Source organism: Gnatocerus cornutus, unplaced genomic scaffold (assembly GCF_029298725.1).
Source record: "Gnatocerus cornutus isolate USDA-ARS CGAHR unplaced genomic scaffold, icGnaCorn1.1 ctg00000304.1, whole genome shotgun sequence".
Taxonomy (NCBI): domain Eukaryota; kingdom Metazoa; phylum Arthropoda; class Insecta; order Coleoptera; family Tenebrionidae; genus Gnatocerus; species Gnatocerus cornutus.
Genome location: NW_028275623.1, coordinates 20001 through 34155, shown reverse-complemented (window position 1 = coordinate 34155; position 14155 = coordinate 20001). Strand labels below are relative to the sequence as shown.

Below are 14155 nucleotides of genomic sequence, written 5' to 3'. Positions count from 1 at the left end.
TAGACCTGACACATAGATGACGCCATTTTAGGGTCAGGTCAGGTCAAATTATGCTTAAAATTCAAGAAAAATACGTAAATTAACCCAGAATCTTGTAATTTTTGACATTTCTGAAGTTCCAGACCTGACACATAGATGACGCCATTTTAGGGTCAGGTCAGGTCAAATTATGCTTAAAATTCAAGAAAAATACGTAAATTAACCCAGAATCTTGTAATTTTGACATTTCTGAAGTTCCAGACCTGTCATATAGATGGCGCCATTTTTGAGTTAAAATAGGCGCCAAAATTCAAAAACAATATGTAAAATAAAGGAAAAAAACAGTAATTTTTGACATTTCTGAAGTTCCAGACCTGACACATAGATGGCGCCATTTTAGGGTCAGGTCAGGTCAAATTATGCTTAAAATTCAAGAAAAATACGTAAATTAACCCAGAATCTTGTAATTTTTGACATTTATGAAGTTCCAGACCTGTCATATAGATGACGCCATTTTAGGGTCAGGTCAGGTCAAATTATGCTTAAAATTCAAGAAAAATACGTAAATTAACCCAGAATCTTGTAATTTTTGACATTTCTGAAGTTCCAGACCTGACACATAGATGACGCCATTTTAGGGTCAGGTCAGGTCAAATTATGCTTAAAATTCAAGAAAAATACGTAAATTAACCCAGAATCTTGTAATTTTTGACATTTCTGAAGTTCAGACCTGTCATATAGATGGCGCCATTTTTGAGTTAAAATAGGTGCCAAAATTCAAAAACAATATGTAAAATAAAGGAAAAAACAGTAATTTTTGACATTTCTGAAGTTCCAAACCTGACACATAGATGACGCCATTTAGGGTCAGGTCAGGTCAAATTATGCTTAAAATTCAAGAAAAATACGTAAATTAACCCAGAATCTTGTAATTTTTGACATTTATGAAGTTCCAGACCTGACACATAGATGGCGCCATTTTAGGGTCAGTTAGGTCAAATTATGCTTAAAATTCAAGAAAAATACGTAAATTAACCAGAATCTTGTAATTTTTGACATTTCTGAAGTTCCAGACCTGACACATAGATGACGCCATTTAGGGTCAGGTCAGGTCAAATTATGCTTAAAATTCAAGAAAAATACGTAAATTAACCCAGAATCTTGTAATTTTTGACATTTCTGAAGTTCCAGACCTGTCATATAGATGGCGCCATTTTTGAGTTAAAATAGGCGCCAAAATTCAAAACAATATGTAAAATAAAGGAAAAAACAGTAATTTTTGACATTTCTGAAGTTCCAGACCTGACACATAGATGACGCCATTTTAGGGTCAGGTCAGGTCAAATTATGCTTAAAATTCAAGAAAAATACGTAAATTAACCCAGAATCTTGTAATTTTTGACATTTCTGAAGTTCCAGACCTGTCATATAGATGGCGCCATTTTTGAGTTAAAATAGGCGCCAAAATTCAAAACAATATGTAAAATAAAGGAAAAAACAGTAATTTTTGACATTTCTGAAGTTCCAGACCTGACACATAGATGGCGCCATTTTAGGGTCAGGTCAGGTCAAATTATGCTTAAAATTCAAGAAAAATACGTAAATTAACCAGAATCTTGTAATTTTTGACATTTATGAAGTTCCAGACCTGTCATATAGATGACGCCATTTTAGGGTCAGGTCAGGTCAAATTATGCTTAAAATTCAAGAAAAATACGTAAATTAACCCAGAATCTTGTAATTTTTGACATTTCTGAAGTTCCAGACCTGACACATAGATGGCGCCATTTTAGGGTCAGTTAGGTCAAATTATGCTTAAAATTCAAGAAATATACGTAAATTAACCCACAATCTTGTAATTTTTGACATTTCTGAAGTTCCAGACCTGACACATAGATGGCGCCATTTTAGGGTCAGTTAGGTCAAATTATGCTTAAAATTCAAGAAAAATACGTAAATTAACCCAGAATCTTGTAATTTTTGACATTTATGAAGTTCCAGACCTGTCATATAGATGACGCCATTTTAGGGTCAGGTCAGGTCAAATTATGCTTAAAATTCAAGAAAAATACGTAAATTAACCCAGAATCTTGTAATTTTTGACATTTCTGAAGTTCCAGACCTGTCATATAGATGGCGCCATTTTAGGGTCAGGTCAGGTCAAATTATGCTTAAAATTCAAGAAAAATACGTAAATTAACCCAGAATCTTGTAATTTTTGACATTTCTGAAGTTCCAGACCTGTCATATAGATGGCGCCATTTTTGAGTCAAAATAGGCGCCAAAATTCAAAAACAATATGTAAAATAAAGGAAAAAACAGTAATTTTTGACATTTCTGAAGTTCCAGACCTGACACATAGATGGCGCCACTTTAGGGTCAAAATGGGCGCCAAATTTCAAAAAAATATGTAAATAAAGTAAAAACCAGTAATTTTTGACATTTCTGAAGTTCCAGACCTGACACATAGATGACGCCATTTTAGGGTCAGGTCAGGTCAAATTATGCTTAAAATTCAAGAAAAATACGTAAATTAACCCAGAATCTTGTAATTTTTGACATTTCTGAAGTTCCAGACCTGTCATATAGATGGCGCCATTTTTGAGTTAAAATAGGCGCCAAAATTCAAAAACAATATGTAAAATAAAGGAAAAAAACAGTAATTTTTGACATTTCTGAAGTTCCAAACCTGACACATAGATGACGCCATTTTAGGGTCAGGTCAGGTCAAATTATGCTTAAAATTCAAGAAAAATACGTAAATTAACCCAGAATCTTGTAATTTTTGACATTTCTGAAGTTCCAGACCTGTCATATAGATGGCGCCATTTTTGAGTTAAAATAGGTGCCAAAATTCAAAAACAATATGTAAAATAAAGGAAAAAACAGTAATTTTTGACATTTCTGAAGTTCCAAACCTGACACATAGATGACGCCATTTTAGGGTCAGGTCAGGTCAAATTATGCTTAAAATTCAAGAAAAATACGTAAATTAACCCAGAATCTTGTAATTTTGACATTTATGAAGTTCCAGACCTGACTACACATAGATGGCGCCATTTTAGGGTCAGTTAGGTCAAATTATGCTTAAAATTCAAGAAAAATACGTAAATTAACCCAGAATCTTGTAATTTTTGACATTTCTGAAGTTCCAGACCTGACACATAGATGACGCCATTTTAGGGTCAGGTCAGGTCAAATTATGCTTAAAATTCAAGAAAAATACGTAAATTAACCCAGAATCTTGTAATTTTTGACATTTCTGAAGTTCCAGACCTGTCATATAGATGGCGCCATTTTTGAGTTAAAATAGGCGCCAAAATTCAAAAACAATATGTAAAATAAAGAAAAAACAGTAATTTTTGACATTTCTGAAGTTCCAGACCTGACACATAGATGACGCCATTTTAGGGTCAGGTCAGGTCAAATTATGCTTAAAATTCAAGAAAAATACGTAAATTTAACCCAGAATCTTGTAATTTTTGACATTTCTGAAGTTCCAGACCTGTCATATAGATGGCGCCATTTTTGAGTTAAAATAGGCGCCAAAATTCAAAAACAATATGTAAAATAAAGGAAAAAACAGTAATTTTTGACATTTCTGAAGTTCCAGACCTGACACATAGATGGCGCCATTTTAGGGTCAGGTCAGGTCAAATTATGCTTAAAATTCAAGAAAAATACGTAAATTAACCCAGAATCTTGTAATTTTTGACATTTCTGAAGTTCCAGACCTGTCATATAGATGGCGCCACTAAATTATGTTTTCGACTAACAGGTGGCGATACCAACATTAATAGTTACAGAAAGCTGTAATTTTTTTGACTTTCAAGTTTAGGTAACTGTTCTACAGATGGCGCCAGCATTGCTACAAATACAGGAACCTGTAGTTGTTTTTTGACATTTGACATCTTGACCTAATCTATAGGTCTAAAGATCAGCAATAGAATGGACTTCAAAGTTGATAATAAAGCTTTATTTTTATTATATATCGTAAATGGATTGTGTTTAAGCATAACGTTTGAATGGTTATGCAACCGCGGAAACTAATTGTTGCCGAACTTTCGTCTTTCCTTTGCATTCTTGAATAACGGAAATATAGATGGATTATTTTTGTGCATGAATTTTAAATTGTTATGCAACCATGAAAACACTAATTATTTTCTTTTTTCGGAGTTTTTTCAGATTATTGAAAGTCTGACACAAAACCTGTCCGTAACTGCGGCGTTCTCGCCAAACGCTACAGCTTGAAAAATCTAAAATTCGCATAGTCTAAATGTCCGAGAAAAATCGAAATTAAATGAAAACGAACAAAAGTTCGGACCGAACTAACATTAATCGAAAGTGGATGTCATAATTTTAAGTCCCTAACTAAACGGGATCTAAAACCCTTTCGAAACTGTGGCGTTCGAATTTTGATGAAAATTATTCCAAGTCCAAAGTCGAACTGAAGCGTTCACATTGAACGCTACAGTTTCGAGAATCTATTCGGAACTGAAGCGTTCATATTGAACGCTACAGTTTCGAGAATCTATTCGGAACTGAAGCGTTCACATTGAACGCTACAGTTTCGAGAATCTATTCGGAACTGAAGCGTTCACATTGAACGCTACAGTTTCGAGAATCTATTCGGAACTGAGGCGTTCACTTTGAACGTTACAGTTTCGAAGGACAAAATTAACAAAGACCAAAAGTCCGAGAAAATTGAAATTAAATGGAAATGAACAAAAGTTCGGACCGAACTAACATTAATCGAAAGTGGATGTCATAATTTTAAGTCCCTAACTAAACGGGATCTAAAACCCTTTCGAAACTGTGGCGTTCGAATTTTGATGAAAATTATTCTAAGTCCAAAGTCGGAACTGAAGCGTTCACATTGAACGCTACAGTTTCGAAAATCTATTCGGAACTGAAGCGTTCACACTGGCGATTGCTTATGCAACCATGAAAGCAGAAATATGAAACGCTACAGTTTCGAAAACTCATTCGGAACTGAAGCGTTCACACTGGCGATTGTTTATGCAACCATGAAAGCACAAAAATGAAACGCCACAGTTGCGAAAACTCATTCGGAACTGATGCGTTTACACCGAACGCTACAGTTTTGAAACCTCGTTCGGAACTGATGCGTTCAAAAATGTCGAAATTTTTACAAGTCCAGTTTCGGAACTGTAGCGACTGCATGGACTTAGCGCGAAAAGGACACATTCAGTGGGAACTGTAGCGGTAGGGACCCGTAAAAAAAATAATAAAATATTTTATTTTTTGCTTTTTACCTTCCGTATACACATTTTTTTTTTTTTTTTTTTTTTTTTTTTTTTTTTTTTTTAAGTCCAAATTGGGAACTGTAGCGGTCAACAGAAAAAAAAACTTTTTCCATCAACCACATACAATTCCCATTTTTAATATAATATTATTATTTATATTAATATTATAATTATTCATAATATATTACTGAACATTTGCTTCTCCTCAGTTTCGTTCTTTGGTTTCCAATATCATTCACTTGATCATATTTAATTCAAGCTTGTTATCGGAGGAGAAACAAGTCTTTCACAATTTTCACCAGTTCTGCTTACCATGTGACGGATCTTTTGTTTTTCAACGGGCGGAACAATAATCGAGATTTTTACTGCTTGGTGTTTCGGGCTTTGTGTTTTATTTTATAGATCCGTCACATTATTCAAGTAAATTATTCAATTCAATTTGTCGTCTGCATTAGAGTCAAGATTATTAATTTCATCTCATTTGCAGACGACTTTGGATAAGAGCACTGGGTGGTCACGTTTTTTAACTAGCGGTGAATTAGCTAATTCGTTCGCAAAATGCACGTTACAGGCGGACTAATTCACATTTCGCTATTCATCGAGAAATTTTTATTCACAGCGGTATATTGTCTTTCTAGAGATTTACCACTTTTTATTTCATCGATGTATTTTTATTTTTAATTTAGCATAATATCATTAAACGGGGTCGCGATGTACGAGAGGTAACAGATCGTACGGACGCGCACATTTGATTTCATGTCAATCCATTCATCGTGCGTACTTGTCCGTCATCGCTGCCACTTACCATCAGTACTCCCTATATATGCCGCCGCGGCAGCGATCAGCTCTGAATCGCTCGATGCGTGAAACGATCGAAATCCATAGTGCGCCGGCCGCTCGCTATGGGCGAGGGGTAGAGTAAAACGGTCTGATCGCTCGGTGCAAAAGTCCGTTTGGGTACTTAGAGACGGAATTTTAAAATTCTGATTTCGCAGATCAATTTCAAGGATTATTAGGACTCGAATGCTGTCGACCATGTTTTGTAAAAAAAGTTTTTTACGTTTTTACGGCAATTTGACTGAACGCTACAGTTTCGAAAAAAAGTCGGAACTGTGGCGTTCGATCGAAATTTTTTCCAAGTCCGAAGTCGAAACTGTAGCGTTCGAACAAAATTTTTCTAAGTCCGAAGTCGAAACTGTAGCGGTCGACCAAAATTTTCTAAGTCCGATTCGAAACTGTAGCGTTCGAACAAAATTTTTCTAAGTCCGAAGTCGAAACTGTAGCGTTCGGCGCTCATTCGTCTAAGTCCGAACTCGGAAGTGTAGCGGTTGACAAATTTACATTGACCAAAAGTCCGAGAAAAATCGAAATTAAATCCAAACGAACAAATGTTTGGTCGAACTAGCATCGATAGAAGGTAGATTTTATAATTTCAAGCTCCTAATTAAACGGGATCTAAAACCCTCTGGAAACTGAGGCGTTCGAAATTTTGATGAAAATTTTTCTAAGTCCGAAATAGGAACTGTGGCGGTCGAGCGAAATTTTTCTAAGTCCGTAGTCGAAACTGAGGTGTTCGAATTTTTGATAAAAATTTTTCTAAGTCTCATGTTGGAACTGTGGCGGTCGAGCGAAATTTTTCCAAGTCCGAAGTCGAAACTGTAGCGTTCGAACGAAATTTTTCTAAGTCCGAAGTCGAAACTGTAGCGTTCGGCGCTCATTCGTCTAAGTCCGAAGTCGGAAGTGTAGCGGTTGACAAATTTACATTGACCAAAAGTACGAGAAAAATCGAAATTAAATGCAAACGAACAAATGTTTGGGTCGAACTAACATCGATAGAAGGTAGATTTTATAATTTCAAGCTTCTAATTAAACGGGATCTAAAACCCTCTGGAAACTGAGGCGTTCAAAATTTTCATCAAAATTTTTCTAAGACCGAAGTAGGAACTGTGGCGGTTGACCGAAATTTTTCTAAGTCCGTAGTCGAAACTGAGGTGATCGAATTTTTGATGAAAATTTTTCTAAGTCTCATGTTGGAACTGTGGCGGTCGAGCGAAATTTTTCTAAGTCCGAAGTCGAAACTGTAGCGTTCGAACGAAATTTTTCTAAGTCCGAAGTCGAAACTGTAGCGGTCGACCAAAATTTTTCTAAGTCCGATTCGAAACTGAGGCGTTCGACCGAAATTTTTCTAAGTCCAATTCGAAACTGTGGCGGTCGAGCGAAATTTTTCTAAGTCCGAAGTCGAAACTGTAGCGTTCGGCGCTCATTCGTCTAAGTCCGAAGTCGGAAGTGTAGCGGTTGATAAATTTACATTGACCAAAAGTCCGAGAAAAATCGAAATTAAATGCAAACGAACAAAAGTTACGGTCGAACTAACACCAAACAAGGGTGGCTGTGATAATTTCAAACCCCTAACTAAACGGGATCTAAAACCCTCTGGAAACTGAGGCGTTCGAAATTTTGATGAAAATTATTCTAAGTCCGAAGTCGGAACTGAGGTGTTCGGTCGAAATGCCGTAAAAACGTAAAAAATATTTTTTTCAAAACACCGTTAACGGCATTCGAGTCCTAATGACCCTTGAAATTGATCTGCGAAATCAGAATTTTAAAATTCCGTCTCTAAGTACCCAAACGGACTTTTGCACCGAGCGATCAGACCGATTTACCCGACCCCTCGCCCATAGCGAGCGGCCGGCGCGCTATGGGATTTCGACCGTTTCGCGCATCGAGTGATTCAGAGCTGAACGCTGCCGCGCTGGCATATATAGGGATAGTAGTGGTGGTATGTAGCAGCGGACAAAAGCGTACGATCGAAATGTGATTTTATGTGCGTCCGATTATCTTGTTACCTCTCGTACACCGCGACTTACCCGTAGTTGGGACGATGGCCGGAATGTGTACCCTGTGGACCCACCATCGTTTGAGGGATGACAAATCTTGCCATTGACCATGCACAGCGAGATTGCGGATGCGGCGAGCGTTTCTATGTTAGCGGTCCAAATGCAATCAAAGATTTTATGTGTTCGTGTCAGAACGACCAAAAATTAACAAATGCGTCAACTCACTAAAGTCCGAGCGAGAATTTTGAAATAAATAAAATTTCATAAACTCGTAACGTGTGAATATTTCTAAAGAGAAATCTCACAATAAACCGTCGCTTTCAATCTAGCGAAGAGTATGGAGAATGTTTGAACTTTTGCTTGTCGACGACGATATTTTTTCTTTACGATAAAATTTCAAGTCGATGTGCCCAAAAATCTCTAAATTTTGAACTGGGAAATTATTTCTTCGTCCGATGAATCGCATTGATCTCTGTTTTTGACGAAAAAAAGACGGATAAAATGCAGCATTCAATCAAGGATATAAAATAAAAGAAAAATTTTCCGTAAAAACTATATTACAATGGAGGATTATGTTTCTACTTTTCGTCCGATGAGTCGCAACAAAAATAAGTAATCCATCCGTCGTTGTTCGTTTAGTCGATCTGAATGCACTGTAAAAATTTATTAAAGTAAAATGTTACGTTGCATTTCATGAATTTTGACAAACGTGTACCGAAATGTGTACAAATTATTTATTTCGACGACGACGACAACTTAGAACGGATGAATAAAATTAATTGTTGCAAGATTCAAACAAGGATGAAAAAGTCATAGAAAATTATTCCGTAACCATGATATTGGATTATTTTTTCTTCACTCTCTCCTCCGATGAGTCGCAACAAATAAAAATCCATAAATCAATTCATCCGTCGTTGTTCGTTTAGTCGATCTGAATGCACTGTAAAAATTTATTAAAGTAAAAATGTTACGTTGCATTTCATGAATTTTGACAAACGTGTACCCCGAAGTGTGTACAAATTATTTATTTCGACGACGACGACAACTTAGAACGGATGAATAAGAATAAAATTGTTGCAGGAGATTCAATCAAGGATGATGTGAGAAAAATGTCGAAAAATTTTCCATCCAGAAAGATCGCGTGGCGTTACGTCTCTTCTTACGAGGTTTTCGTTTCGCAGACACGCACACTTTCTTCAAAACAATAATAGGAAAGTGTTCAGTTTTTTATAAGAGCAGCAGGTGTCTTTCCGAAATTCTACGATTATTGTAGCTTATATGACTAGAAGGAAAGAAAGACTAAAACTCTCTTATTTTAAAACAAGAACGCAGTTCCCTGGTTGATCCTGCCAGTAGTCATATGCTTGTCTCAAAGATTAAGCCATGCATGTCTCAGTACAAGCCAAATTAAGGTGAAACCGCGAAAGGCTCATTAAATCAGTTATGGTTCCTTAGATCGTACCCACATTTACTTGGATAACTGTGGTAATTCTAGAGCTAATACATGCAAACAGAGCTCCAACCGGAAACGGAAGGAGCGCTTTTATTAGATCAAAACCAATCGGTGGCGGTCTCCGTCATCGTACAACTTGGTGACTCTGAATAACTTTACGCTGATCGCACGGTCTCGCACCGGCGACGCATCTTTCAAATGTCTGCCTTATCAACTGTCGATGGTAGGTTCTGCGCCTACCATGGTTGTAACGGGTAACGGGGAATCAGGGTTCGATTCCGGAGAGGGAGCCTGAGAAACGGCTACCACATCCAAGGAAGGCAGCAGGCGCGCAAATTACCCACTCCCGGCACGGGGAGGTAGTGACGAAAAATAACGATACGGGACTCATCCGAGGCCCCGTAATCGGAATGAGTACACTCTAAACCCTTTAACGAGGATCAATTGGAGGGCAAGTCTGGTGCCAGCAGCCGCGGTAATTCCAGCTCCAATAGCGTATATTAAAGTTGTTGCGGTTAAAAAGCTCGTAGTCGAATCTGTGTCCCGCGCCGCCGGTTCATCGTTCGCGGTGTCAACTGGCGTGCCGCGGGACGTCCTGCCGGTGGGCTTAGCTCGAGAGGGCGGCCCAACTCAATCCCGCCGCGGTGCTCTTCATTGAGTGTCGAGGTGGGCCGGCACGTTTACTTTGAACAAATTAGAGTGCTTAAAGCAGGCTAAAACTTCGCCTGAATACTGTGTGCATGGAATAATGGAATAGGACCTCGGTTCTATTTTGTTGGTTTTCGGAACCCCGAGGTAATGATTAATAGGAACGGATGGGGGCATTCGTATTGCGACGTTAGAGGTGAAATTCTTGGATCGTCGCAAGACGGACAGAAGCGAAAGCATTTGCCAAAAACGCTTTCATTGATCAAGAACGAAAGTTAGAGGTTCGAAGGCGATCAGATACCGCCCTAGTTCTAACCATAAACGATGCCAGCTAGCGATCCGCCGACGTTCTTCCGATGACTCGGCGGGCAGCTTCCGGGAAACCAAAGCTTTTGGGTTCCGGGGGAAGTATGGTTGCAAAGCTGAAACTTAAAGGAATTGACGGAAGGGCACCACCAGGAGTGGAGCCTGCGGCTTAATTTGACTCAACACGGGAAACCTCACCAGGCCCGGACACCGGAAGGATTGACAGATTGAGAGCTCTTTCTTGATTCGGTGGGTGGTGGTGCATGGCCGTTCTTAGTTGGTGGAGCGATTTGTCTGGTTAATTCCGATAACGAACGAGACTCTAGCCTGCTAAATAGGCGTATTTCGACATCCCAAAGGCCCGTCGATCCTGGGTTCGCCCGGTGGTCGTGCGCGGTTTTTACTGTCGGCGTACAAACAATTCTTCTTAGAGGGACAGGCGGCTTCTAGCCGCACGAGATTGAGCAATAACAGGTCTGTGATGCCCTTAGATGTTCTGGGCCGCACGCGCGCTACACTGAAGGAATCAGCGTGTCCTCCCTGACCGAGCGGTCCGGGTAACCCGCTGAACCTCCTTCGTGCTAGGGATTGGGGCTTGCAATTGTTCCCCATGAACGAGGAATTCCCAGTAAGCGTGAGTCATAAGCTCGCGTTGATTACGTCCCTGCCCTTTGTACACACCGCCCGTCGCTACTACCGATTGAATGATTTAGTGAGGTCTTCGGACCGGTACGCGATGGCGTTTCGACGTCGTCGATGTCGCTGGGAAGATGACCAAACTTGATCATTTAGAGGAAGTAAAAGTCGTAACAAGGTTTCCGTAGGTGAACCTGCGGAAGGATCATTAACGTGTCCTCGTACACACGAATTTTGACATATGTATAATTTATTATTATGCATTTTCATTTGATCGTGTCGATGTACACTTTATGTTTTTACAACACCGTCGTCGATGACATGGAGTCGACGGCACGATCTTTTGTCGTGCCGTTGCTTGTTTCTTTTTGAAACACCGTGTGTACGACGTTTTGAACTACGAATCGTACATATTCGGAAAAACAATAGCGTTACGCTGGCCCGCAGCGCCGGTCCTTGCGATCGAGTTTTTCACCTTTTTTGAACGAGAAAAACCGAATTCGCTCGGGCATACGGCTGTTTCTTCGGGTACCTAGATTTTTTGATTTTTTTTGTACTATCTCTCGATCTTTTCCAATGATGGAAAGAAGGAGGGACGCTTTCGGTTTTTCGACCGGATCGCGGAAAGTTGTGAACTCCACCGCGAAAGTCGAAAGACGTTAGAAGTCCTCTTTTTTCGGACACACGGAGAGGATGTAGCAGAGTAGTCGAGAAAGAAGAAAATCGCAGGTGTCGAATTAGGTTACGACACCGTGGGTTTTAAATGATTTACGCCCGGCTACGGGACCGGCGAGAAACGCTCCCGATTCTACGATTCGCGTGAATGATGTTCGTCGTTAGACGCTTCAAAGAGTTTTTTGAAAGCGCCGTTAAACGAGCGATCGCACACACATCACACCTTGCTTTTTTAATGTTTTTGGTAGATGTGGTAAAGTGATTTCGTTAGAAACGGTAAAATTCTCTTTACGGAGCGTACGACTGCACCATTTCAAAATTATATACACCGTCAATCGTCATTAAGTCACGATATAGAACGGTAAACTTGAGGATTTTATGTTAGACGCTCAGTCTGGCACGTCTATAAATTTTTTCGTCAAAATTCACGATCTGTCTTCGGTTTGGCGACGAAAAAATATAGAAAGAAAATTGAAACACGAACACAAAGACCGCCCGCGAAAATCTCTTTTCGCTTACGGCGGATACTAATTCGCTTTTTCATAACGAGTACGATGATGTAATGATGTGTTCATTCCGATCGATCAAAAACCGTCTCTTCGTCACACTTTTTAAAGTGCTTGACACACACACACGCACACTAAATGAAAGACACAATAAAGGAAAACTACCGAAAATGTAGTTTATGAGAGAAAGCAGCATTATTTATTAAAATTATTGCTGAGAAAAAGGAAATTGGCAAATTCCTAATTAAAATCGTATCGAACATGTCCCATCTTCACACATACATGCTCGTACTTTGCGTGTAAAAGCGGAGACCGCGTGAAAAAGAAAAGTGCTTCTTTTTCGGTGCGCGGATACAAATTTGTGTTTGGGTTAATATTTTTTTTAATTTTTTCGTACGCGTAAAACTGAGACCGACGATCGCGTTCCCTTTCAGACGAGAAAGTACGGACGAAAGACAATTAAGAGCGAGAATCATAAATATCCATACCACAACACCGAAATTTTAGACGTGGCACGTTTCGGAACCACGAAGATCATTTTCGTTTCGGATGTACGCACGTACGCAAAAATTTTTGCAAGACGTGTATAGACAGCTGGACGATCGGCATGATCGGGGTTCTTGTGGAACGAGCGTTTAAATTTTAAAAAGATTACCCTGAACGGTGGATCACTTGGCTCGTGGGTCGATGAAGAACGCAGCTAATTGCGCGTCAACTTGTGAACTGCAGGACACATGAACATCGACATTTCGAACGCACATTGCGGTCCTCGGATATAATGTTCCCGGACCACTCCTGGCTGAGGGTCGTGTCAATTTCAAAGACTGCTCGGTTTTCGTTTTCGGACGAAAACGTCGGAGCGTGTTGGATGTGTTGCGACGCGTCGAATAGGTACTCATTAATGTACGTGATCGTCACTTACGTCACGATATAACGACGCACGCCTCGAACGTGTGCCGAGACGTTTACTCGAGCGTGTTTTTTCGTCAAAAAGGACGGGACGGGTATGCTTTGTATTTTTTTTTACAAAGTCCGTCGGACGTCCACCTTGCGAATCATAAATACGAAAGTGTTTACGTCGGCACATGTTCTTGCGTGGTGTGTCGTAGAATCGTGTGTTTGTGTGCGTTTCTCGTGCAGCGAGTAAATTTGCGCGACATCTTAAGACGCGAAAGCGACCAACTACTACTTGTTGTAGTTGTTGGCTGGTCTTTCGGCGTAGCACGTCCTATTTCTTCAACATGTCGTCATTTAAAAAAAAAAAATGGCGTTTTAAGGTTGAGAACGTTATAGACGGTCGTCGTGTCCGAGACGTGTAATGCAAATCGCGACAGACGTCAGATCGTAAGCGTTTCTGTAAACTTAGCCATTTTTTAAAAAGAAAAATGACGAACACGTATAGCAAGGAATGGGAGACGTGTCGTGATCGTCGAAATGACCGAATGAAAAATTTTTATTTTTCATATGCGACCTCAGAGCAGGTGAGACTACCCGCTGAATTTAAGCATATTACTAAGCGGAGGAAAAGAAACTAACTAGGATTCCCTCAGTAGCGGCGAGCGAACAGGGAGAAGCCCAGCACCGAATCCCGCGGCCGAAACCGGACGCCGGGAAATGTGGTGTTAGGGAGGATCCGTCATCCCGAGATCGTGCGGCGCGTCCAAGTCCATCTTGAACGGGGCCACAGCCCATAGAGGGTGCCAGGCCCGTAGCGACCGCTGCCGATAACGGGAGGATCTCTCCTCAGAGTCGGGTTGCTTGAGAGTGCAGCCCTAAGTGGGTGGTAAACTCCATCTAAGGCTAAATATGACCACGAGACCGATAGCGAACAAGTACCGTGAGGGAAAG

At 39.9% G+C, this 14155-nt stretch overlaps 3 non-coding genes across 3 annotated transcripts in view; all 3 read left to right on the top strand.

The window, feature by feature from the left end:
• Positions 1-9416: 9416 nt before the first annotated feature.
• Positions 9417-11337, top strand: LOC148165486 (small subunit ribosomal RNA). Its single transcript, XR_015771433.1, has one exon. It is a non-coding gene; the product is annotated as a small subunit ribosomal RNA (ribosomal RNA).
• Positions 11338-12959: 1622 nt separating this feature from the next.
• Positions 12960-13116, top strand: LOC148165485 (5.8S ribosomal RNA). The gene has a single exon (XR_015771431.1). It is a non-coding gene; the product is annotated as a 5.8S ribosomal RNA (ribosomal RNA).
• A 658-nt stretch (positions 13117-13774) lies between these two features.
• LOC148165484 (large subunit ribosomal RNA) overlaps positions 13775-14155 on the top strand; it is a 4039-nt gene continuing 3658 nt past the window's right edge. Inside the window, exon 1 of the ribosomal RNA XR_015771435.1 lies at positions 13775-14155. This exon is cut by the window's right edge and continues 3658 nt beyond it. This is a non-coding gene — a ribosomal RNA (large subunit ribosomal RNA).